A 26,574-nucleotide genomic window follows, 5' to 3' on the forward strand; every position below is an offset into this window, starting at 1 on the left:
TTAACAAGGATTAGGATAAAACTCACATGACATTTTAAATGAACCCGGATCTTTTATAGCTTGCACAGTTTCAGGCAGTGCAACATCATCTTCAAACTTTGTGTTGTAGCCCCATAACGGAATGAGAAGTCGCTGGCATTTCGGAGAAGGCTGTCTGAAATATGTCCAGTACCACTCAACAACATCTTGCTTGCTTGTGTTCTTCAATTCTTTTGCTTCCTTCTTTGATATATCAAAGATATACTTGAAAATCCATATCCTTTGTTATCATTTTCTTCAAGGTTGGTCTTCCTTACTCATCATCCACAAACTTATTACATAACTAAATGTAAAATCACCCTTTATCAACAATCTGACTCCACAACCGATTGCTTTCATAGTTAAGCGAATGATCTTTCTTGAGCAGTTCTGCCATTAACCCACTTTTGTAATTCTCAAAGGAATCTCCTCAAGCCCATCCTACAGTCAATATATAATTCCTTAGAACACAAGTATTTTAATTTAGAAAGAGTGGGGTGTGCCTATAATTTCTTGAGCACCCAAATCATGTCAAATTTAATGCAATTTATGAGGGAGCCATTAATCTCAGAACAATGAGATAAAAGGAATCAGAAATACTAACCAACATTTCTTCAACACCATCTATGAAGTTGTCGATTGTATCTTGCACGTAAATTGGGTCGTACTCAGATGATTGAACGTAGAAACAAAACCCAAAAATACGGTACGTTAACCGTAGGCTACATTCGACAACGTATCCAAGCTGCTCTTTTGTCCTGTATCCAAATACACACAAATAAATAAACAAATAAAAATAAATAAAGAAATAAAAATTAATATAACCCATAAAAAACCATGGAAAGTGAAAACATATTTTCATTAACAAATGTTAGACGATCAAATGCAAGAAACTAAAATAGCATTCAATAGTCACCTCAGCTTATTGAAAAGCACCTCGTCAACTTCCTCAAAAAGATCAATTAAAGCTTTCAATTTGATTGATCCTAACCCAAGATCTTGCTCAAAATATAGCTACATGAATACCAAATTAAGAAACAGGAGAAGTTTGTTAGAAATTTCAAAACACAATTATCCATGAAAAATGACAAACAAAAATAATCCAACTGAAATTACCTCAGCCACAAAATTCTTTTCTAACTTGTTCTTTATACTAACATCTCTAACTAGATTGGCACTGGACGGAAGGCAAATAACGTGCTCAACGTGCCTCAACTCAATGGGAAGTGGATTTAATATAAAGTTTGTCTTAAATATATTTGATATGTTAATTGCTTCTTCTTCTGAAATATTTCCTTGGCATAGACCCTCAATGTATAGTTGTCCAAGGTTGATGTAAAGGAATAAATTTCAAACAATTTATTGATATAAACTAGAGAACTATAATATATCATTGAACTTATGTTTAAAAACCAAGTAATTAAAAACTAAAAAAACAAAGAACAATCTACCAAGAAGTAGCCACTTTCTTGTAAGTGTAAGCATTATCAAGCTAAGACAAGATGTAAATGTAAGCATTATCAAGCTAAGACAGGAGATTCTCGTACACACAAACAGAACAAGTGGATCAAACAAAGTAGTTATATTAAGTTTAGGGTTTAGGATTTAAGGATATAACACTTCCCATGCATGTATTTTTTGAAAACATTATTTTTTTTATAAAAAATAAAAATAAAAAATAAAATAAAATAAAACTTGACAATAAAAGACTGCAAAATAGTCCAAACAATAACATATAAGATTAAATATTTCATGCCTACCTTGGAGCGAAGTTCGGGGATGAATGCAATCAAATCATCAAGAAACAAATCATTTATATGATGCAACTTCTCGTCAGTGTCATAAAAGCTCGGCACAAAACTTGCAATCTCAAATATGACAAATGACTTAAAGGCTTCATGTTGGTATTCTTCAAAGTTCTCTTCATGTCTTCTTTTATAACCTGAACAATAATGACGGGTTCATTACAGTTAACAAAGCAAACAGGACTATGAAACTGGGCAAAAAGGATAACATAGACATTTTTATAGGAGATAAAAGGAAATATGTGATGTACCTCAAATCGATCGCCAGCAGGAATAAAGAATCTAGCTACCGATAAAACTTTAGTTAAGAGAATGGGAAGCTTATCATTGAAACCATAGACTTTCAGTTCCAGTTTGTCGCCAACATAGGAGATAGAAGTTTCTAACTTTGCAATACGTACTAGCCTGCACACATAGACACATGTTGTATGAAGTCCTTTAAAAATAAGATTTAAGCAACTACATTCACCAACAGTTTCTTAGATTGCCTAAGATAATTTTATTTTAACTTAAGCCAAATCTTATGATACAAAAATTTGTACATATAAACTAGCAGATGATATTTTGGAAAGATGGAATGAAAAAAAAAGTAGTTATTTGGGAGTTTGAATAGTCAGTTAAGAGTGGAAGCCCCTCTATCTTAAAGATACCTTTCTCAATTAATCAGTTTACAAGCTTAAGGTATGAAGCTATGTAGTAAATAGAATTACCTAGTGAATCTGTGCAGAAACAAAACTTATGAAGGACAAGAAATCCTCCAAACAAGTGAGAAGTAAACAAATAATAGAAACAACAAAAAATTTCTAACTGAGCAACATCTTTTAATGGAGGATATATAATATAGACAAATGGCTATACTTTTAGTGTCAAGCAAGATAGACGATTAACCTGATATATGATTTCATTCAACTCATTTTTAAGGAGGAGAATGAACAATTCAGACAATACACAACTCTGGGCATTAGCATATACACCCTTCAAGTTAATCCGAAAATATGTATTGGCACGAGGAACTTTAAAAGTACTATCCAACTTGTACCAGAATTTGATCAATGCTTTATCAACCATACATATAGGAGAAGTTGAATTTGCAAAATCATCCCACATGTGTCAACAAAACTGTTCATACCCTGGGTCGAGCTGTCCGACCCGGGATGTTTAGCGACAATGCGACCGACCTCTTCAGGTCAGACTATCCGATCTCTTCTCAAAGAGCTCGGCCAAATTGTCAGGAAAGCCCAATAAAGGGCCCAAATAGAGGAACACGACCCAAATCCAAATGCAGCCCAGGCCTGTAGAGATAAGGGCGGTTCCCTTGAAGATAAGATGACCTCACTCAAAGATAAGATAAGATAAGATAAGATAACTAACTTATCTTATCTCCAGAAAGGTCACTCCACACCTCTATAAATACACTGGAGCACCCAGGTATAACTCATACTCTAATTCTACTAAAAACCTGCTTAATACCATTGCTAACTTAAGCATCAGAGTCCTTTGCAGGTACCACCACCCTCTAGTGATGAAGGATCAGCAGCACCCTCAGTCCAACAAGTCGGACGCAACAGCTCCGGCCGTCACCCACCAGCCGGACACGTCAGCACCGACCAGTACAGAAGATCTCGTCCGAGATCGACCTACAAGTTTCAGGTAAGCCTCGAAACATTGGTGCCGTTGTCAGGGAATCTGGAAGTCATCCCACCACCATGGCGGACGACCACGACAACGACCATGACTCGGATCTAGAAGATAGAATGCCACACAAAAACGCGGACACTACACCAAAGGATATCCCGTAGCCTAACGGAGACAAAGATTCATCAAACCCGGGAGCTCTTGAGACGCTTCAAGATCGTTTAAAGCAACTTGAGAAAGAAGCCCAACATCAGCGAAAAGCCGGGCAAGACTTACAAAGGGATATAAGGCGACGCCAGAAATTGGAGGACAAACTTCTAAAACTCGAAGCCGATCTCAAAGCCAAAGCTACTCGATCCACTCATGCGGACAGCTCTCACAAGGATTAAGATCCATTTACTAGGGAGATCATGAAGACCAAAATCCCTAAGGACTTTAAACTCCCGGATATGACTTTATACGATGGCACGGCAGATCTCAGCCATCACCTCAACAACTTTAGGAGTCGAATGTACCTCACTGACGCCTCAGATGCGGTCCGCTGCAAAGCCTTCCCGACTACCTTAACAAAAACGGCGATTAAGTGGTTCGAGAATCTACCCCCAGGTCCATCTCAAGCTTTGACGACCTAGCCAAAAAGTTTCTAGCCAGATTTTCTATCCAGAAAGACAAAACCAAGCATGCCCCAAGTCTATTAAGAATCAAACAAGGAGATCGGAAAAGTCTTCGCAGCTACATGGAAAGATTCAACAAGGCATGTCTAGACATACAAAGTCTGCCCCCAGAAGCGGCCATCATGGGCCTCATCAATGGCTTGCAAGAAGGGCCTTTTAGCCACTCCATATTGAAAGAGCATCCCACATCTCTAAATGAGGTGCAAGAACGAGCAGAGAAGTATATCAACATGGAGGAAAGCTCTCGACTAGGAGAGACCTCAAAATCCGGGTTCTCCTACTCCTCCCGAGATAAGGACAAAGAATCCAAGAAAAAGGACCAACATGGGGAAAAGATAAAAAAATACCACAATTATACACCTCTTCGGGTATCCCTTGTGGATGTCTACAGAGAAGTATGTCATACTGAAAAGATACCTCCAGCTTGATCACTCAAAAGCAAAAAAGGAGGAGGAAACCGAGCTGAATATTGTGAGTATCATCGGATCTATGGACATTCCACCAACGAATGTTTTGACCTAAAAAATATCAAAGAAAAACTGGTAAGAGAAGGAAAGTTGGATCGGTGTTTGGCGAGCCGAGCAGGCGATCCCAGAAAAAGAAGAAGGGATGAAGATGTTGGACAGACTAAAAGACCACCTCGTACGCCCGAAGGACACGTCCACATGATACACGGAGGATTTGCAGGAGGAGGGATCTCCAAATCATCTCTAAAAAGATATCTTAAAGAAGTATATCATGTTGAGGGAAGAGAGGAAACACCTGACATCCTTACAATTACTTTTACCAAAGAGGACGCATCTGGCATTATCTCGGGACATGGCGATCCTATGGTCATCACTATCATATTGGCAAACGCAAATCTCCACCGCACACTGATAGACCAAGGAAGCTCCACCGACATCTTGTTCAAAACGGCCTTCAACAAACTCGGCCTGGAAGAAAAAGAACTCAGCGCATATCCAAACAGCCTGTTCAGACTAGGAGATACCCCAGTCCAACCAATTGGATACATCTCACTACACACGACCTTTGGAAAAGAAAACCAGTCAAGAACACTTAAGATAGACTACATTGTGGTCGACGTGAGTTCAGCCTACAATGCCTTAATAGGTCGGACAACATTGAATCAGCTTGGCGCAGTAGTCTTGACTCCATATCTATGCATGAAGTTTCCAACTGTAGAAAGGATAGCTACAATAAAAGCAGACCAGAAGACGGCACGCCGCTGTTACAATGAAAGTCTAAACCTCAGAGGCAGAGGAGAAGAATTCCACACCATCGAACTCGGTGGAGTTCAGAGATGGGAAGAACTCCGCCCACAACCCGAAGGTGAACTAGAGAAAGTCCAGATCGGATACATCCCAGACAAAACAACCAATATCGTACAATCCTAGAAAGAGATATAAAAGATTCAATTGTACAGTTCTTACGAGATAACGTCGACCTCTTCGCATGGAAGGCTGCAGACATGCCAGGCATAGACCCCAAGTTAATGTGCCACAAGCTAGCAGTCTACCCAGGATCTCGGCCAGTACAACAGAGACATAGAAAGCTCGGGCCAGAACGATCCCAAGCTGTTGAAGAGCAGGTACAAGCTCTACTGGAGGCAGGATTCATAAGAGAAGTCAAGTACCCCCTATGGCTAGCCAACGTCGTCTTGGTGAAAAAATCAAATGGGAAGTGGCGGATGTGCACCGACTACACCGATCTCAACAAAGCCTGCCCAAAAGATCCTTATCCACTCCCAAGTATCGACGCTCTAGTGGATGCCTCCTCCGGATATAAATACCTCTTATTTATGGATGCATACTCAGGATACAATCAAATCCCAATGTATCCACCCGACCAAGAAAAAACTTCATTCTTAACCCCAAAAGCAAACTACTACTACATCATCATGCCTTTTGGACTTAAAAATGCGGGAGCTACTTATCAAATATTAATGAATAAAGTCTTTGCGGATCACATCGGAAAAATCATGAAAGTCTACGTAGACGACATGTTAATAAAGACGCAAAGTGAAAAGATATTACTGTCCGACCTTACCCAAGTATTCAACACTATAAGAAGGCATGGCATGCGACTTAATCCTGCAAAATGCACCTTCGCAGTAAAAGCTGGCAAATTCTTGGGTTTTATGCTCACACAAAGAGGAATCGAGGCAAATCCGGATAAATGCCGGGCCATACTCGATATGAAAAGCCAGACTTGTGTCAAAGAAGTACAACAACTCAATGGAAGGTTGGTAGCCTTGTCCAGATTCCTACCTAGATCGGCAATAAGATCTCTCCCTTTCTACTCCACTTTAAGGAAGGGAAAGAGGTTTGAATAGACAACAGAGTGCGAGCAGGCTTTCCAAGATTTCAAAAGATTCCTGGGACAGCCACCTATTCTAACTTGGCCACGGGAAGGAGAACCACTCATATTATACCTTGCAGCAGGAAATCGGGCAGTAGCCTTAGCACTAGTCCGAGAAGACGACAGTGGGCAACAACCTGTATACTTCATCAGCAAAGCATTACAAGGATCAGAGCTGAACTACCAAAAAATAGAGAAATTCGCCTATGCTCTCATATTAACATCTCGACAACTTCGTCCATACTTCCAAGCACACACCATTAGGGTTCGGACCAACCAGTCCATAAAAGGGATTTTGCAGAAAACAGACCTAGCAGGCAGAATCTTGCAATGGGCAGTCAAGTTGTCCGAATTTGACCTTCAATACGATGCTTGGACAGCCATCAAATCGCAATATCTGGCCGACTTTATTACAGAATTTACAGACACCCCAAAAATCCCCACAGAATAGAATCTCTACATAGACGATTCCTCAAATAAAACTAAAAGCGGTGCGGGTGTGATAATTGAAAGCGACCAAGGAACCCAAATCAAACTCTCCCTCAAATTCGGGTTCCCTGCTTCAAATAACCAAGCTAAATATGAGGCACTACTAGCTGGTTTAAAGCTGGCTAGGGAGGTTGGAGCTCAAAAGCTTATCATCTTCAACGTCTCACAAGTAGTCACTTTGCAAATAGCATGGAGCTACCAAGCAAAAGATACCACCATGAAAAATTACTTGGACAAAACCAGGGAACAGCTCAGACAACTCAGAGAATATGAGGTCCGTCACATACCCCGAGAACAAAATGCCCAATCTGATGCACTCTCAAAACTAGCCAGCACCAAACTAGGGGGCAACAATAGAAGCCTCATCCAAGAAATGCTGCAGAACCCGTTAATCTCAGAAAAAGAAAAAATCCTAGCCATAACAGGTCAGGATCAAGGATGGATGACTCCCATAATTAACTACCTCAAAACAGAAACACTCCCCATAGATGAAAAGGAGGCAAAGAGGTTAAAAAGGGAGGCACAATACTACACCATCATAAACAATACTCTATACAAAAGAGGGATTTTAATACCATTATTAAAATGTGTACCGACTTCCAACACAAACGAAGTTTTAGAAGAAGTACACAGCGGCATCTGCGGCAATCATCTCGAAGCACAGGCACTTACCAAAAAGGTACTCCAGGCAAGATTTTATTGGCCAACTCTACAAAAGGAAGCCATAGAGTTCGTAAAGACATGTCCACCATGTCAAAAACATGCCAACTTTCACATCGCCCCACCAGAGGAACTCATCAGCGTAACCTCACCTTGGCCATTCGCAAAGTGGGGACTCGACCTTCTCGGACCTTTCCCTCAGGGATCGGGATAAGTCAAATTCCTCATAGTAGGGGTAGACTATTTCACAAAATAGATCGAGGCAGAACCCTTAGCTAACACCACGGCTCAAAGAAGTTAAAAATTCCTATATAGAAATATTGTCACAAGATTTGGGGTTCCATACTCCATCACCACAGACAATGGCACCCAATTCACAGATGCAGGGTTCAGAAAGTTGGTGGTTGATCTGAACATAAAACACCAATTCACTTCTGTAGAACATCCCCAAGCCAATGGACAAGCCGAAGCTGCCAACAAAGTCATATTGGCTGGGCTAAAACGGAGGTTATAGAAGGCAAAGGGAGCTTGGGCCGATGAGCTCCTACAAGTCCTATGGGCATATCGAACAACCCCACATTCTACCACAAAGGAATCACCTTTCCGACTAGCCTATGGAACGGAGGCAATGATCCCAGTGGAGGTCGAAGAAGGGTCGCCCAGAGTGATTCACTATAGTGAAAAAGCCAACTCCTAACTTCAAAGGGAAAAACTTGACCTACTTCCGGAAATTCGAGAAAGAGCTCGGATCAGGGAAGAGGCATTGAAACGTCGAATGGCTTCAAGATACAATCAAAAGGTAGTGCCACAAGGTTTTGCCAAAAACGACCTCATCCTAATCCAAAATGATATCGGAACAACTCAACCTGGAGAAGGAAAGCTGGCAGCAAATTGGAAAGGACCCTACCGAGTCATAGAAGTACTTGGAAAGGGCTACTACAGACTGTTCGAACTCGAAGGGAGAGAGCTTCCTAGGTCATGGCACGCCTGCAACCTAAGAAGGTACTACAGTTAAAGGTAATAAAAGATCTTAGGATAAGGTGCACTCTTTTTCCTGAAAAGGTTTTTTAATGAGGTGCCAAGCCAAGATCTACATATTGCTCGACTTAAAGGGATAAACTCCCATATGTATATATCTACATTTTCCTTTGAATAAAGTTATTTAGATTTTCTACAAATCCTCAAGACGCATTAGTCTGAAACACTAAAAAATTCATCGCCTGATTATAAAGCTATAGGATCGGTAGAAAGTGAAGATCAAATTCACTATCCGACCACAATAAAGACCAAAGAAGGTGAAAACCAAATTCATCAAAAGGTCAACCAAACAAGGATCAAACCTAACTTCGATAAAATTGACAAAGATGAAAAAGCGACAAAAGAGAATAATGCAAGAAGTTATCGAAAGTGATCTATATAAAGGACCTGACGAGGTCTTAATAAAATGGGTTGCTAAAAATAACGTAAAAGACAGGCCAACGTAAGGAAGTCGGACCAGTCGACCACAATAACCCAAGTTATAAAAAGTTAATCCTTGGAAAGAGGCCTGGCCAGCCCTAAAAAAGAGGATTACTAAAAATAACTTAGAAGGGACCGACGCAAAGAAGTCGTTCCCAAAATAAACAAGTTATAAAAAAGTAATATCTGAAAGAGATCTGACGAAGGTCCAAGAAAGAGGATTGCTAGAAATAACTTAGAAGAGACCGACATGATGAAGTCGGCCTCCCACAAACAAGTTATAAAAAAATAATCCCTGAAAAAGACCTGACGAAGGTCCAAGAAAGAAGATTACTAGAAATAACTTAGAAGAGACCGACATGATGAAGTCGGCCTCCCACAAACAAGTTATAAAAAGTAATCCCTGAAAGAGACCTGACGAAGGTCCAAGAAAGAGGACTACTAGAAATAACTTAGAAAAGACCAACATGATGAAGTCGGCCTCCCACAAACAAGTTACAAAAGTAATCCCTAAAGGAGACCTAACAAAGGTCCAAAAGAGAGGATTACCAGAAGTAACTTAGAAAAGACTAATATGACGAAGTCGGCCTCCCAAAAACCTTAACGTTATAAAAAGTAATTCCTAATAGATACCTAATAAAGGTCCAAACAAAACGGATTACTAGAAATAACTTCAGGCCAAAGTGAGGAAGCCGACATACAAGTTGGATCCAAACATCCACAACCTCAAAGGAATCAAGACACAAGCATGAAATACAAAGGCAATCTAAAGAGGTCGAGCAACAAGGCTCCCACACCTCCAAAAAACCTAAAAAGGTACCAAGACAGACGAAAAACATACATGTTATGAAAAACATAAAGTTATAATAATAACAAGCTCAAGAGGCTACCAAAATCAGCCCCAAGAGCCTGGAAACCATTTTGTTTTTCAAAATTAAGTTGCTAAACAAAGTAACTAAGAAAGTATCAAAAGTCAGCAACCACCATAAAGAGTTCAAAAGCCCACAAGCTGGGCTATCTACACAAACATTTAGAAAAATCATTAAAGATCCGAAGGCCTCTCGGCAGCATCAACACGGGGGGAAGGAGGGCGAGTCTGAAGAGGCACTGCATCCATTGTCCCGTCATCCCGATTCAAGATTTGGCAATCAGGTTCTGATTCGGGACGACCAACCTCAGATGAAGGAACCGAAGAAGTCACCACAACAGAAGCTTTGGCGGCAGGCACAGAAGGAGGTTCAACATCATCGTCATCAGGGTCGTCAGGGACAATCTTGTCATCCTTTACAATGTTGTCCAGGCTGAAGAGAGTAAGGTCAAGCTCAGGGGCAAGAACTCGAACCTGCTCCTTCAGGTTCTCATAAGCAGCATTTACGCTGCCTACAAGGTGACCCTGGAGCTCGGCATAATCAGCTCGGGCAGACTCTAAATCATCCCTGAGACGCATCACTTCCTTGTAGGTCGTGACATAGCTCTCCTTGTGCCTCAATACCGTGTCTTTAGCCAACCTCACAGAAGCCGCCAAGGCAATAGAACTAGCCTTTTCGCCCTCCAACTCCTTCTCCAGCTTGGTCACTTTCACTTCGAGCCCCTCCTTCAAACCCTTCATCCGGTGGAACTCCCACTTAGCCTCCTTCATAAAGGCTTTGGTAGCATGAAGGGAAAGATCTTGGGCAGTTCGGTACAGGGCGGCCCCATATGCGCCATCTTGATACTACTCCGAGTTATGAAATCTAAATGACGAAGGAAAGAAACATTATCCATAGAGAGGGCACCATAAGGACCGATCTGCTGGTCGACAAACCCAATAGCGTCGAAATCAGGCGCATCCAGAATGAAAGGTTCAACAGTTCGAGGTCTTTTGGAAGGAGGAACGGCCGGAGGAGAAGAAACAGCAGCAGAAGACTGTGGAGGATCAAATAAATGGACTCGAGGAGCAGGGATCATTCTCCTCGGTCCAAGAGAGCTCGGCACAGATGGCTTCGATGGAACCTGAGAGGACCCTTCCCAATCCGCCCTGGTCGAGATGTTCTGAGCTGTAGTAGCCTTTCTCGCCTTCTTGAAAGCCTTCATCGAGCCGTTATTCTTGGCCATCTCTGAAAAGTGAAAATCAACAGTTTACAAACCAGAAAAGAGGAAGAAAGCAAAGAAAAAATGAGAAACAAAATATATCAAGTAATACCCAACGCAGTTCAGACAAGGGATGGGTCCCCCAAAGATTTCTTAGTGTCCAGATGAGGAGGTTCCCCCCAAATGTCCTCCAAAATAGTTACAAGGCCTGCTCAACTTTGTCGAGCATCTCCCACGTATATCGAGACACCACTACATTCTGCTGCCAACACAAGGGGAAGGTTGGCTCATCATTCGCTTCCAGAAAAAAGGGCCGAGCTCCCTCAACTGCTCGGACCTTGAAAAAGTAATTCTTGAAGTCCCTAAAGGACTCATCATACATGGCAAAAACCTTATGCCCTTGTGCAGATCTAAAAGAAACCCATGAGGCTTTCTTTTTTGAAGAAATCCCGGGCTTAGTTAAAACAAACAGATAAAGGAAAAGAGTTTGAGAAGGAGTAACGTCCAACTCTTGGCAAAGAAGCTAAAAAATCTTGATAAAACCCCAGGAGTTCGGATGGAGCTAGGATGGAGCTACATTACACGACCACAGCAAATCGGTCTCAAAAGAAGTGAAAGAAAAAGTGATGTCCAACTGGCTGAAAAAATAGTCGTAAGCATAAAAGAAAGGGCGCTCCCCCCGGCTCAGAGCAGGGAAGCAAACCCTCTCCTCGAAATTAGCTGCTACCAATTCATAATTCTTTTCCTGATCTCTACTCTTACACAGGCAGTGATGTTTCCTAAGCTCTACACAAAACTCAGCATTCACCACAGAAACACACATTAAAACAAGGGAGTCCAACCAATCGGACATCCCCTCAGGAACCTTAGAAGACGTCTCTACAATATTTTTGCGAGAAGACATGGCCAACTAATCCTACAAACAAGAAAAGAAGATGGAATACTAAAAAATATCTCAGGCGAAATCAAAACAACTCGGCCAGCATGATTCAGGGCAGCACAAACAACAAAAGAAAACCCCAGGACCCACACCGAAGATCCAGGGGCATCCTTTGGAGGAAGTCATGGAACAAGGACTTAGGAAAACCTACAAGACTAACATCCCAACAAAACTCTCAGCAAAGAAAAGCCCTTTTCCAAAAAGCAACAACCTGAGAAGAAAGAAAAGTCAAAATAAAGCCATGAAAGGAGCAACAAAATAGCAGTTCAATCAGAAAGTAAACAGCAAAATGTGCCAAGCAGAGGACGTCAAAGACGCAACCTTTTATCAAAAAAAAAAAAATCAAACGAAGCTATTACCACAGAAAGCTACAACATCAAAAAGGCAACAAAACGTGCAAAACCCAAAAACCCTCAAGCACCGGGAGAAATGCCAGAAACGCGCATCACAGCAACAATTGAGCATCATGGCGCAAAAAGGTTCAAACTTTCCAGCATGCAAATGAAAAATCAAAGCTTCACCAAAGAACCGAAGATAAAGCGACGAAAAAAGTAAAAAAAAGAAAGTAGAACCAACCTGGAAAAAGCAGAAAGCTTCAAAGAAGTTGAAGATGGAAGATGAAATCCGAAATCGCCCTTTTCTCAACAAGAAAAGCACTAATAATTACCAAGCAACGTCGCAGGGAAAAATGCAAAAATTGCAAACTTTAGGTGAAAATAGAAAGTGAGAAAGAAAAGGGAAGTTACGGTAAAGAAACAGAGAAGATAAACCGTTTTCCTGAGTGTGAAATTCAAAATAAAGAGGCTAGAGAAACGGGGCAATTAAAAACCAATTAATGAGGATATTAAACCCTCGCACATTCCCAAGGCTAAGAGTGTTAATGCAAAAGAGCGCACTTTTGGAAGAAACGAAAAGGAAAAAACGTTCCGCATTCAAAAAAGAAGACTCTACAAAGAAGAAGTCAATAGATGCTCGAGTTCGGCTTCACCAAGAAAAGGATCGAAGTCCTAAAACTAAAACTCGACCAGAAAGACCGAGCTCGAGCAGGGGCACTGTTCATACCCTGGGTCGAGCTGTCTAACCCGGGATGTTTAGCGACAAGGCGACCGACCTCTTCAGGTCAGACTATCCGATCTCTTCTCAAAGTGCTCGGCCAAATCGCCAAGAAAGCCCAATAAAGGGCCCAAATAGAGGAACACAACCCAAATCCAAAGGCAGCCCAGGCCTATAGAGATAAGGGCGGTTTCCTTGAAGATAAGATGACCTCACTCAAAGATAAGATAAGATAAGATAAGATAACTAACTTATCTTATCTCCAGAAAGGTTACTCCACACCTCTATAAATATACTGGAGCACCCAGGTATAACTCATACTCTAATTCTACTAAAAACCTGCTTAATACCCTTGCTAACTTAAGCATCGAAGTCCCTTGCAGGTACCACCACCCTCCAGTGACGAAGGATCAGCAGCACCCTCAGTCCAACAAGTCGAACACAACAACTCCGGCCGCCACCCGCCAGCCAGACACGTCAGCTCCGACCAGTACAGAAGATCTTGTCCGAGATTAACCTACAAGTTTCAGGTAACCCTCAGAACAAAAACATATAGAAAAATCACTTGGAATGAACTTATTTTTTTATGGAAGATGTAGCGAGGCCTCAATTTTCTGGAGGATTTCTCCATAACTCCATTAAATCTTGAGCAATGTCTTCTTCAACATAACGTGAACCAAACCAAGGTTCACATTGGGCATCTGAAAAGTAGCACCATCAAGTTGTTCAATCATTATGATGGAAATATAACTTCCAGATATATTTTGTTAATAATTGAGTTTAGTTATCAATTCCCAATGGTTCAACATAACAGATTAACAGTGAAAGAAATAATAAAAGTGCCAACTAGCCAAAGGTGAAAAGATAACTCACATTCCGACTTAAGGAACAACTTCAAAACAACCTCTATTCTCACGATTTCTGGAATGAAGAAACCAAGAAGTTGCTTTATCAATTGCTTATCCCATGTCTGGTAGACGGTCACCATATATGACATGCTCTGGTGGATAAAAGAGTAAGTTTTCTGCATAAGAAAATAATTCAAATAAGCCAGAAAGATATAACAAATCTGTATAGGAAGTATCTAAAATTTTAAAATATATTGTAATTGGGTTGAAAGCATAACAAATAAATGTTCAGTTTTGCTATAAACACAAACTGACAACAATTTTTTTTTAATCTCTATCATATGTTGCATTTTCTCCATATCCTATTGATTAACAAATGACTTAAGAAAACAACTCCAAGCAAATAAATTAGAAACCTAAGAGTTCAACAGCATAATCATCTTGCCGTTGCTCTTCTGCAAATCTAAAATCCATTTTTCCGATGCTTTGAAGTTCTCTAAATATCTACTCTTGTGGAGGAATTTGATGTAATAACTTTAGGTATTGATAGACAAAGCCAATGATTCAAAGATTTGGGAAGTGAAATCAAAGTTAAGCCATATTGAAGAAAAGTAATTTGTAGAAATTGGAAAGCATAAGTTGATCTAAATGATCAAACAAGTTAATTTACCCATCAACTGGTCAATATTGTTTTCACACTTGTCTATTGATTGAAAAATTTTAGTCCAATACAATAATAATAATAAAGTTGAAATTGAAATAAATCTTATGCTTGAGGGCCCACTAAATACACTACTTGCTCTTACTCTCTTCTATCTGATAGGCCATACAAGTGAAGAGAATATGATCAACTTTTCAACACCAGAATCAGTGAGGTTTATGGACACAACAAAGATGTAGTCTATAGTTGACCGATAAGTTCCTTCATCCCCAACACTGGCAGAGATGTAGCCCAACCTTTAGTTTAACACCCACAATCATAGGAAACACACTCACAAACAAATATGCGTAAACAAGTATGATGCATGCTTAGTACTATACAGGTCATGAGCTCATGTGTCGATTTTTTGCCCGATTCTCAACACTGGTCCTGAGATAAGCGTTTCGTACCACCGTCCTTATCTCAGCCAACGTCCCCTCCATGAGCGTTACTGATAAACCACTATTTTATGGTTTATCTTGTGCTCAATTGAGTGGTTTTTATCAAGTCTTTGCACACTTATTCATAATAATTGCATGCTTTTACATTTTCCTTCCTAATCTTGTGCTATGATTGAAAACATGTTTCCTAGGCCTTTAAATTGCTAATTTTAATCCTCTCTTATTACCATTCGATGCCTTGATATGTGTGTAAAGTGATTTCAGGGTTTATAGGGCAGGAATGGCTTAGAAGATGGAAAGAAAGCATGCAAAAGTGGAAGGAATACAAGAAATTGAAGGAATTGCTAAAGCTGTCCAGCCTGACCTCTTCGTACTAAATCGACCATAACTTGAGCTACAGAGATCCAAATGAGGCGGTTCTAGTTGCGTTGGAAAGTTAACATCTGGAGCTTCAAAACGATATATAATTTGCCATGGTTGCCACGCTGTTAGGTGATGCGCACGCGTAGATCACGCGCATGCGTGACCTGGAGAAAATTCAATCCACGACGCATACGCGTGACTTTGCCGCGTGCTGGACGTATTAGAAATCGCTGGGGGCAATTTCTGGGCTGTTTTTGACCCAGTTTTCGGCCCAGAAAATACAAATAGAGGCTACAGAGTGGGGGAATCAAACACAACATTCATTATTCACAAAATTTTAGGTTTTAGATGTAGTTTCTAGAGAGAGAGACTCTCTCCTCTCTCTTAGGTTTTAGGATTAGGATTTCTTCTTCTTCTCAATTCCAGGTTCAATGTTCCTTTAATTTAGTTTCTCTTCTACTTTTATTTATTCTATGACTTTAGTTTGTTTATTTACCCAATTTGATTTATAAACTCCATGTTAGAATTGATTTTCTTATTTAATGCAAATTGAGGTATTTCATATTTATGATTTTAATTTAGCTTTTTACATTCTTAGCTTTGGTTGAGTAATTGGTGACACTTGAGTTATCAAAATCCCTTGTCAATTGAGAATTGGAATTTGCTAATTAGTTTGGATCCCTCTAAAGCTAATCTTTCCTTAGGAGTTAACTAGGACTTAAGGAATCCCATTGATTAGTCCACTTGGCTTTCCTTTATTTAGTAAGGGTTAACTAAGTGGGAGCAATAAACATTCTAGTCACAATTGATAAGGATAACTAGGATAGGATTTCCAGTTCTCATACTTTGCCAAGAGTTTTTCTAGTTATTAATTTAGTTTCTTGCAATTTATTTTTCTTGTTCCTTATTCAAAAATCCCAAAAAGATAATCTTCCATAACCAATAATAAATTATACTTCCTTGCAATTCCTTGAGAGATGACTGGTGCACGAAATTGTGATTCACACTTTTCACAACTCCGCACAACTAACCAGCAAGTGCACTGGGTCCTCCAAGTAATACCTTACGTGAGTAAGGGTCGATCCCACGGAGATTGTTGGCTTGAAGCAATCTATGGTTACCTTGTAAATCTTAGTCAGGAGATTAATTATGATTATAAGTTTGAATTACGAAAAATAAAAGAGCATGAAATAAATACTTGTTATGCAGTAATGGAGAATATGTTGGAGTTTTGGAGATGCTTTGTCTTCTGAATCTCTGCTTTTCCCCTGTCTTCTTCTTCACGCACGCAAGGTTCCTCCTATGGCAAGCTGTGTGTTGCTGGGTCACCGTTGTCAATGGCTACCATCTGTCCTCTCAGTGAAAATGGTCCAGGTGCGCTGTCACCACACGGCTAATCATCTGTCGGTTCTCACTCATGCTAGAATAGCATCCATTGATCCTTTTACGTCTGTCACTACGCCTAACCCTCGTGAGTTTGAAGCTCATCACAGTCATTCAATCCCTGAATCCTACTCGGAATACCACAGACAAGGTTTAGACTTTCTGGATTCTCAAGAATGCTGCCAATGGATTCTAGCTTATACCACGAAGATTCTGATTAAGGAATCCAAGAGATACTCATTCAATCGAAGGTAGAATGGGAGTGGTTGTCAGGCACGCGTTCATAGATTGAGAATGGTGATGAGTGTCACGGATCATCACATTCATCATATTGAAGTGCGAATGAACATCTTAGATAGAAACAAGCGTGTTTGAATAGAAAACAGAAATAATTGCATTAATTCATCGAGACACAGCAGAGCTCCTCACCCCCAACAATGGAGTTTAGAGACTCATTCCGTCAAAGAGTACAAAGTTCAGATCTAAAAATATCATGAGGTACAAAATAAATCTCTAAAAGTTGTTTAAATACTAAACAAGTAACCTAGGTTTACAGAAATTGAGTAAACTATGATAGATAGTGCAGAAATCCACTTTCGGGGCCCACTTGGTGTGTGCTGGGGCTGAGACTTGAGCTTTACACGTGCCTAGGCTGTTTCTGGAGTTAAACACCAGGTTGTAACCTATTTCTGGCGTTTAACTCCAACTTGTAACCTGTTTCTGGCGTTTAACGCCAGAATGCAACATGGAAATGGCGTTGAATGCCAGTTTACATCGTCTATCCTTGAGGAAAGTATGAACTATTATATATTGCTGGAAAGCCCTGGATGTCTATTTTTCAATGAAATTGAAAGCGCGCCAATTAGACTCCTGTAGCTCCAAACAATCCATTCCGAGTGCAGGGAGGTCAGAATCCAACAACATCAGTAGTCCTTTTTCAGCCTAAATCAGATTTTTGCTCAGCTCCCTCAATTTCAGCTAGAAAATACCTGAAATTACAGAAAAATACACAAACTCATAGTAAAGTCCAGAAATATGAATTTTTCTTGAAACTAATTAAAATATACTAAAAAGTGACTAGAACATATTAAAAACTACCTAAAAACAATGCCAAAAAGCGTATAAATTATCCGCTCATTAGTGGCCCGAGGTTTATGGAAAAACAAAAAGCAACGCTTTTTCCACACCAAACTTAAAAGGTTTGCTCGTCCTCGAGCAAAAGAAGATAGAAGGGAGTAGAAGGAGAAGTGGAGGAGAAGGAGGTGTGTGAATGGGTGGGTATGGAAGGGGAATGGTTTGAATTGGAATGGTGAGGTAGGTGGGGATCCTGTGGGGTCCACAGATCCTGAGGGGTCAAGGACCTAGCATCCCTGCTCCATTGAGGCATGCAAAATGCCCTTAGTGTGCAATTCTGGCGTTTAACGCCAGACTGCTGCTTGTTTCTGGCGTTAAACGCCAGCTTTTCCCCTTTCTTGGCGTTGAATGCCAACTTGGTGCTTGTTTCTGGCGTTTAATGCCAGCTTGATGCTTCTTTCTGGCGTTAAACGCCAGTCTAATGCTTCTTACTGGCGTTTAAATGCCAGTAAGCTCTTCCTCTAGGGTGAGCTGTTTTAATGCTATTTTTGACTTTGCTTTGATTTCTTTGACTCCACATGATCATCATCCTAAAGAAAACATAAATAAAATTGGAAAATAAAAAATTAACATAGATAAGTAAAAATTGGGTTGCCTCCCAATAAGCGCTTCTTTATTGTCAATAGCTTGACAGTGAGCTCTCATGGAGCCTCACAGATAATTAGAGCAGGGTTGGGGCCTCTCAACACCAAACTTAGAGTTTGGTTGTGGCCTCCCAACACTAAACTTAGAGTTTAAATGTGTGGGTTTTGTTTGACTCTGTATTGAGAGAAGTTTTTCATGCTTCCTCTCCATGGTTACAGAAGGAGAACCTTGTGTCTTATAGTTTGCAATGTCTGCAAACCATAGAGCTTCCTGAATAGCAAACAATTGCTCATCCGAAAAGGTTTCAGAGATCTCAGTAGGAGGGAGGGATGCTCCTGCTACTGGTTCTATCCGGGATAGGTGATCAGCTACTTGATTCTCTGTCCCTTTTCTGTCTCTTATTTCTATATCAAAGTCTTGCAGAAGCAACACTCATCTTATGAGCCTGGGCTTTGAATCTTGCTTTGTGAGTAGATATTTAATAGCAGCATGGTCAGTGTACACAATCACTTTTGATCCTACTAAGTATGATCTAAACTTGTCAATGGCATAAACCACTGTATGCAGCTCTTTTTCTATGGTTGTGTAATTTTTTTGGGCATTATTTAAAACACGGCTAGAATAATAAATGACATGCAGAAGCTTGTTATGCCTCTGCCCCAATACTGCACCAATGGCATGGTCACTGGCATCACACATTAGTTCTAAAGGTAATGTCCAGTCTGGTGCAGAAATAACTGGTGCTGTGATCAGCTTAGCTTTCAGGGTTTCAAATGCCTGCAGACACTCTGTGTCAAACACAAATGGTGTGTCAGTAGCTAGCAGATTGCTCAGAGGTTTTGCGATTTTTGAAAAATCCTTTATAAACCTCCTATAGAATCCTGCATACCCCAGAAAGCTTCTGATTGCCTTAACATTGGCAGATGGTGGTAATTTTTCAATTACCTCTACCTTAGCTTGATCCACCTCTATTCCCTTGTTCGAAATCTTGTGCCCAAGGACAATCCTTTCAGTCACCATAAAGTGACATTTTTTCCAGTTTAAAACCAGGTTAGTCTCTTGGCATCTTTTCAGAACCAGTGTCAGGTGATCAAGACAGGAGCTGAATGAGTCTCTATATACTGAGAAGTCATCCATGAAGACTTCCAAAAATTTTTCCACCATATCAGAGAAAATAGAGAGCATGCATCTCTGAAAGGTTGCAGGTGCATTACACAGCCCAAATGGCATCCTTCTGTAGGCAAATACTCCAGAAGGACATGTGAATGCTGTTTTCTCTTGATCTTGGGGATCTACTGCAATTTGGTTGTAGCTTGAATAGCCATCTAAAAAGCAATAATAATCATAACCTGCTAGTCTTTCTAGCATCTGGTCTATGAATGGTAAAGGAAAATGATCCTTTCTGGTGGCTGTATTGAGCCTTCTATAGTCAATACACATGCGCCACCCTGTAACTATTCTTGTAGGAACCAGTTCATTTTTTTCATTATGAACCACTGTCATGCCTCCCTTTTTGGGGACAACTTGGACAGGGCTCACCCAGGGGCTATCAGAAATAGGATAAATAATCCCAGCCTCCAGTAACTTGGTGACCTCTTTCTGCACCACTTCCTTCATGGCTGGATTTAGCCGCCCCTGTGGTTGAACCATTGGCTTAGCATCATCCTCCAATAGGATCTTGTGCATGCATCTTGCTAGGCTGATGCCCTTAAGGTCACTTATGGACCACCCAAGAGCTGTCTTGTGTGTCCTTAGCACTTGAAGTAGCGTTTCCTCTTCCAGGGGATTTAAAGCAGAGCTTATGATCACCGGAAAAGTGTCACATTCTCCCAGAAATGCATATTTCAGGGGTGGTGTAATGGTTTGAGCTCGGGTTTAGGAGGTTTTTCCTCTTCCTGAGGAAGTTTCAGATGCTCTTTCAATTCCTCTGAATCCTCCAGATCAGGCTGAACATCTTTAAAAATGTCCTCTAGCTCTGATTCAAGACTCTCAGTCATATTGACCTCTTCCACCAGGGAGTCAATAATATCAACGCTCAGGCAGTCGTCTGATGTGTCTGGATGTTGCATAGCTTTGACAACATTCAACTTAAACTCATCCTCATTGACTCTCAGGGTTATCTCCCCTTTTTGGACGTCAATGAGGATTCGTCCAGTTGCTAGGAATGGTCTTCCTAGAATGAGAGTTGCACTCTTGTGCTCCTCCATTTCCAGCACTACAAGGTCAGTAGGGAAGGCAAATGGCCCAACCTTGACAATCATGTCCTTAATTATGCCTGATGGGTATTTAATGGAGCCATCAGCAAGTTGAAGACAGATTCGGGTTGGTTTGACCTCTTCAGTCAAGCCAAGCTTTCTGATAGTGGATGCAGGGATTAGGTTGATGCTTGCCCCAAGATCACATAAAGCTGTCTTGGTGCAATTACCCTCTAATATGCATGGTATCATAAAGCTCCTGGGATCTTTAAGCTTTTTTGGGAAGCTTTTCAGAATGACTGCACTGCATTCTTCAGTGAGGAGAACTCTTTCAGTTTCTCTCCAATCCTTCTTATGACTCAAGATATCTTTCATGAACTTGGCATAAGAGGGTATTTGCTCAAGTGCCTCTGCAAACGGAATCTTTATTTCAAGAGTCCTGAGATAGTCTGCAAAGTGGGCAAATTGCTTATCCTGCACCTCTTGGCGGAGTTTTTGAGGATAAGGCATCTTGGCTTTGTATTCCTCAACCTTGGTTGCTGCTGGTTTACTTCCTACAGAAGTGGTTGGAGAAGCCTTTTTAGAGGGGTTGTTATCAGCACTTACGTGTGTCTGATCCCTCACTGGCGTTTGAACGCCAGAAATGAGCTTCTATTGGGCGTTTGACGCTAGCTCTTTGCCTGTTCCTGGCATTTGAACGCCAGAGTTGTTCCTCTCTGGGCCCTTACTGTCCTCAGAGGGATTTTGGATAATATTTTGCTCATCCTCTGTCAGTTGTTCTTTTCTTGGCTTTCTGCTGCTCTGAAGTGAGGTATTTAATATTTTCCCACTTCTTAATTGAATTGCCTGGCACTCTTCTGTTATCTGCTTTGATAACTGCTGTTTTGTCTGATTTAATTGTGCCTCCATATTTTTATTAGCATTTTTAGTGTCTTGTAGCATCTCCTTGAATTTTGCTAGCTGTTTTGTTAGAAAACACACTTGTTGACTGAGTTCAGCAACTTATTCTGGAGGACCAAGCTCAGTAGATACTGCTTTGGCGTCTTCTTTTGTGGAGGACCCACTACTTATGTACAGATGCTGATTTCTAGCAACTATATCAATAAGCTCTTGAGCCTCTTCAATAGTTTTTCTCATGTGTATAGATCCACCTGCTGAGTGGTCTAGAGATACCTGAGCTCTTCCTGTAAGCCCATAGTAGAAGATGTCTAATTGCACCCACTCTGAAAACATTTCAGAGGGGCATTTCCTTAGCATCCTTCTGTACCTCTCCCAGGCATTATAAAGAGATTCATCATACTCTTGTTTAAAGCCTTGGATGTCCAGCCTTAGCAGTGTCATCCTTTTTGGAGGGAAATATTGATTCAGGAATTTGTCTGATAACTGTTTCCATGTTCTTATTCTTGCTGTGGGTTGGTTATTTAACCACCTTTTAGCTTGATATTTTACAGCAAACAGAAACAGTAACAGTCTGTATACATTCTGATCTACCTCCTTGTCATGTACTGTGTCTGCAATTTGCAAGAATTGTGCCAGAAACTCAGTAGGTTCTTCCTGTGGAAGACTGGAATACTGGCAGTTTTGCTGCACTATGACAATGAGCTGAGGATTTAGCTCAAAACTGCTTGCTTTGATGGGAAGTATACAGATGCTACTCCCATATACAGCTGTAGTGGAGTTAGCATATGACCCCAGAGTCCTTCTAGACTGTTCATTTCCACTTAGGTCCATGATGGGGAAAGGGAGATGATGCGGATTACAAATAAATTTTTTTTGAAAACCGAAATTAAAATAAAATAAAATAAATGAAAAATTGACTATATTTTCGAAAATTAGAAGAAAAAGAAATAAAAAAAATTGAAAACTAAATTAATTAAAAAGATTTGAAAAAGATGTGGGTGATGATTTTCTAAAAAAAATGAAGAGAGAGAAATTGGTTAGGAAGTTTCGAAAAAGATATGTCTTAAAATTAAAGATACTTGTAAGAAAATAAAATAAGATAAATAAAAAAAAAGAAAAGATATGAAAAAGATTTTATCTTAAGATTTGAGATTAGAAAAGATAAGATAAGCTAGGTAAGAGAAGATAAGGAATTTAAATTAAAAAGTTTTGAAATTTAAATTTTAAATTTGAAAATTAAATTTTGAAATTTGAAATTTGAAATTTGAAATTTGAAATTTGAAATTTTGAAAATTGAAATTTGAAAATTGAAATTTGAAAGTTGAAATTTGAAAATTGAATTTTAAATTTTCGAAAAAGTCAACAATATAAGATAAGGATTTGAAAAAGATTTAAATTTTGAAAAGATTTGATTTTTAAATTTGAAAATTAGATTTTGAATTTTAAAATTTGAAAATTGAAATAAGAAAAGATAAAATTTTGAAAAAGATATGATTTTTTTGAAAAAATTTGAATTTTGAAATTTTTAAAACTAAGATAAGATAAAATAGAAACTTTAAAATAAAAATCTGAATTTTTTTGAAAAAATTTCGACATATTTGCTCAAAAATAGTTAGAGAAGATATTTTTTTAATTTTTGAATTTTATGATGAAAAAGAAAAACACACAAAAGGCACACAACTTAAAGTTTTTAGATCTAATGCTCCTTGTTTTTGAAAATTTTGGAGGAAAAACACCAAGGAACACCAAACTTAAAAATTTTAAGATCAAAACACAAGGAAGACTCAAGAACACTTTGAAGACTCACAAGAACAACAAGAACATGAAGAAAGAACACCAAACTTAAAATTTTTAGAAAACCAAAATAAAATTTTCGAAAACCAAAGAAAACTTAACAAGAAAACATCAAACTTAAAGTTTGGCACATGATTTAATCAAAGAAAAATTATTTTTGAAAAAGAGATTTTAAAAGGGAGATAGCCAATTACCAAGAACATAAGCACAACGCTCTAGCCAACTGAGCTATAAATTTAACGTGTTTTAACAAGGTATTTAATAAATAAAAATTTTTGAAAACTGATATTTTGAAAAAAGCACAAGAAAAACAAGAAAATACACAGAACAGGAAAAACTAAAGATCAAACAGGAAAAATAGCAAGAACAACTTGAAGATTAAGAAATAACAATAAACACAAATTCGAAAATTTAAAAGAAAATAAAAACATGCAATTGACACCAAACTTAAAATAAGAAACTAAACTCAAACAGAAAAACTCAATTATTAGTTTATAAAAATTTTCGAAAATTTTAACAAGAGAAAATAAGGATTAAAAAGAAAATTTCAACCAAAAACAATAATAGAAGACGCAATTTTAGTGACTCTAAACTAAAAAGATAAATTTTTCCTAATCTAAGCAATAAAATAAACCGTCAGTTGTCCAAACTCGAACAATCTCCGGCAACGGCACCAAAACTTGGTGCACAAAATTGTGATTCACACTTTTCACAACTTTGCATAACTAACCAGCAAGTGCACTAGGTCGTCCAAGTAATACCTTACGTGAGTAAGGGTCGATCCCACGGAGATTGTTGGCTTGAAGCAATCTATGGTTATCTTGTAAATCTTAGTCAGGAGATTAATTATGATTATCAGTTTGAATTGCGAAAAATAAAAGAGCATGAAATAAATACTTGTTATGCAGTAATTGAGAATATGTTGGAGTTTTGGAGATGCTTTGTCTTCTGAATCTCTGCTTTCCCCCTGTCTTCTTCTTCACGCACGCAAGGTTCCTCCTATGGAAAGCTGTGTGTTGGTGGGTCACCGTTGTCAATGGCTACCATCCGTCCTCTCAGTGAAAATGGTCCAGGTGCGCTGTCACCGCACGGCTAATCATCTGTCGATTCTCACTCATGCTGGAATAGGATCCATTGATCCTTTTGCGTCTGTCACTACGCCCAACCCTTGTGAGTTTGAAGCTCGTCACAGTCATTCAATCCCTGAATCCTACTCGGAATACCACAGACAAGGTTTAGACTTTCCGGATTCTCAAGAATGCTGCCAATAGATTCTAGCTTATACCACGAAGATTCTGATTAAGGAATCCAAGAGATACTCATTCAATCGAAGGTAGAATGGGAGTGGTTGTCAGGCACGCGTTCATAGATTGAGATTGGTGATGAGTGTCACGGATCATCACATTCATCATATTGAAGTGCGAATGAACATCTTAGATAGAAACAAGCGTGTTTGAATAGAAAACAGAAATAATTGCATTAATTCATCGAGACACAGCAGAGCTCCTCACCCCCCAACAATGGAGTTTAGAGACTCATGCCATCAAAGTGTACAAAGTTCAGATCTAAAAATATCATGAGGTACAAAATAAATCTCTAAAAGTTGTTTAAATACTAAACAAGTAACCTAGGTTTACAGAAATTGAGTAAACTATGATAGATAGTGCAGAAATCCACTTCCGGGGCCCACTTGGTGTATGCTGGGGCTGAGACTTGAGCTTTACATGTGCCTAGGCTATTTCTGGAGTTAAACGCCAGGTTGTAACCTGTTTCTGGCGTTTAACTCCAACTTGTAACCTGTTTCTGGCGTTTAACGCCAGAATGCAACATGGAACTGGCGTTGAACGCCAGTTTACGTCGTCTATCCTTGAGCAAAGTATGAACTACTACATATTGCTGGAAAGCCCTGGATGTCTACTTTCCAACGCAATTGAGAGCGCACCAATTGGACTCCTGTAGCTCCAAAAAATTCATTCCGAGTGCAGAGAGGTCAGAATCCAACAACATCAGCAGTCCTTTTTCTGCCTGAATCAGATTTTTGCTCAGCTCCCTCAATTTTAGCCAGAAAATACCTGAAATTACAGAAAAACAGACAAACTCATAGTAAAGTCCAGAAATATGAATTTTTCTTAGAAACTAATAAAAATATACTAAAAAGTGACTAAAACATATTAAAAACTACCTAAAAACAATGCTAAAAAGCGTATAAATTATCCGCTCATCAATGGCCCGAGGTTTAAATACTTCGGTTATCAATTTTATTGGGTTTGCTTTAGTGACAACCAAAACTTTTGTACGAAAGGATTCTTTGTTGGTTTAGAAACTATACTTACAACGAGAATTTATTTGTGAAATTCTTTACTAGCAGAAATCCGTTCATTAGTTACGCATCACCGTCCTCATGGGAGAACCTTACTTTCGGTCTCCAGTGAGCGTTACGCATTGCCATCCCCATTGATTCGTCCTTATAGTGTCAACTGGCGTTCAACACCAGGCAGGGAGCAGGACCAGCGAAGTTCAGCACTAGAATCCAAGTTAAACGCCAGTCTTCAGCCCAAATCACTTCAAGTGGGCCGCAAAGTGGATTTTAGCACCCCTTAGCTTACCTAGTCATATTTTTGTAACTTTTAAATTTAAATTAACATCTTTTAGGTCTAGTATTTACTATAAATAAGGGACTTCCTTCCTCTTGAGGATTATGCCTCCCAGGAGAGGAGAAGCACATACACACTACTTCTATTTTTCTGTAAAGTACGAACAACTAAACCTCCTAGGTTGAAGATAGGAGCTCTGCTCATTCCCATGGATTAATGTTATTACTTTTCTACTTTAATACATGTTTGATTCCATTCCCTGATGTATTGTCGTTCTTCATCTTTAAGAATCTAGGGTAGAACGAAAGTATGACCCCTTATTCTACATGAGTTCTTTACGAGTCCTGATCCGGATAGTATTGAACTACAGCTTGAGAGTACATCACAGGTTCTAAGAAGTTATTTGGGCTAATTGGGATATGTGACATGAAATCTTATTAGTCATGGGTAATTGAGGTCCCTGTGGCACTAAGGCTCGAATACTGAGCATCATTCTTCAATCCGAAAGATCCGA

The 26,574-nt window shown here is 39.5% G+C and overlaps 1 pseudogene; it reads right to left on the reverse strand.

Annotated features, from left to right (window-relative positions):
* On the reverse strand, window positions 1-25,921 carry LOC110271080 (nardilysin-like; annotated as a pseudogene).
* Window positions 25,922-26,574: the final 653 nt, after the last annotated feature.

Source organism: Arachis ipaensis, chromosome B4, assembly GCF_059453495.1.
Source record: "Arachis ipaensis isolate K30076 ecotype BB chromosome B4, ASM5945349v1, whole genome shotgun sequence".
Taxonomy (NCBI): domain Eukaryota; kingdom Viridiplantae; phylum Streptophyta; class Magnoliopsida; order Fabales; family Fabaceae; genus Arachis; species Arachis ipaensis.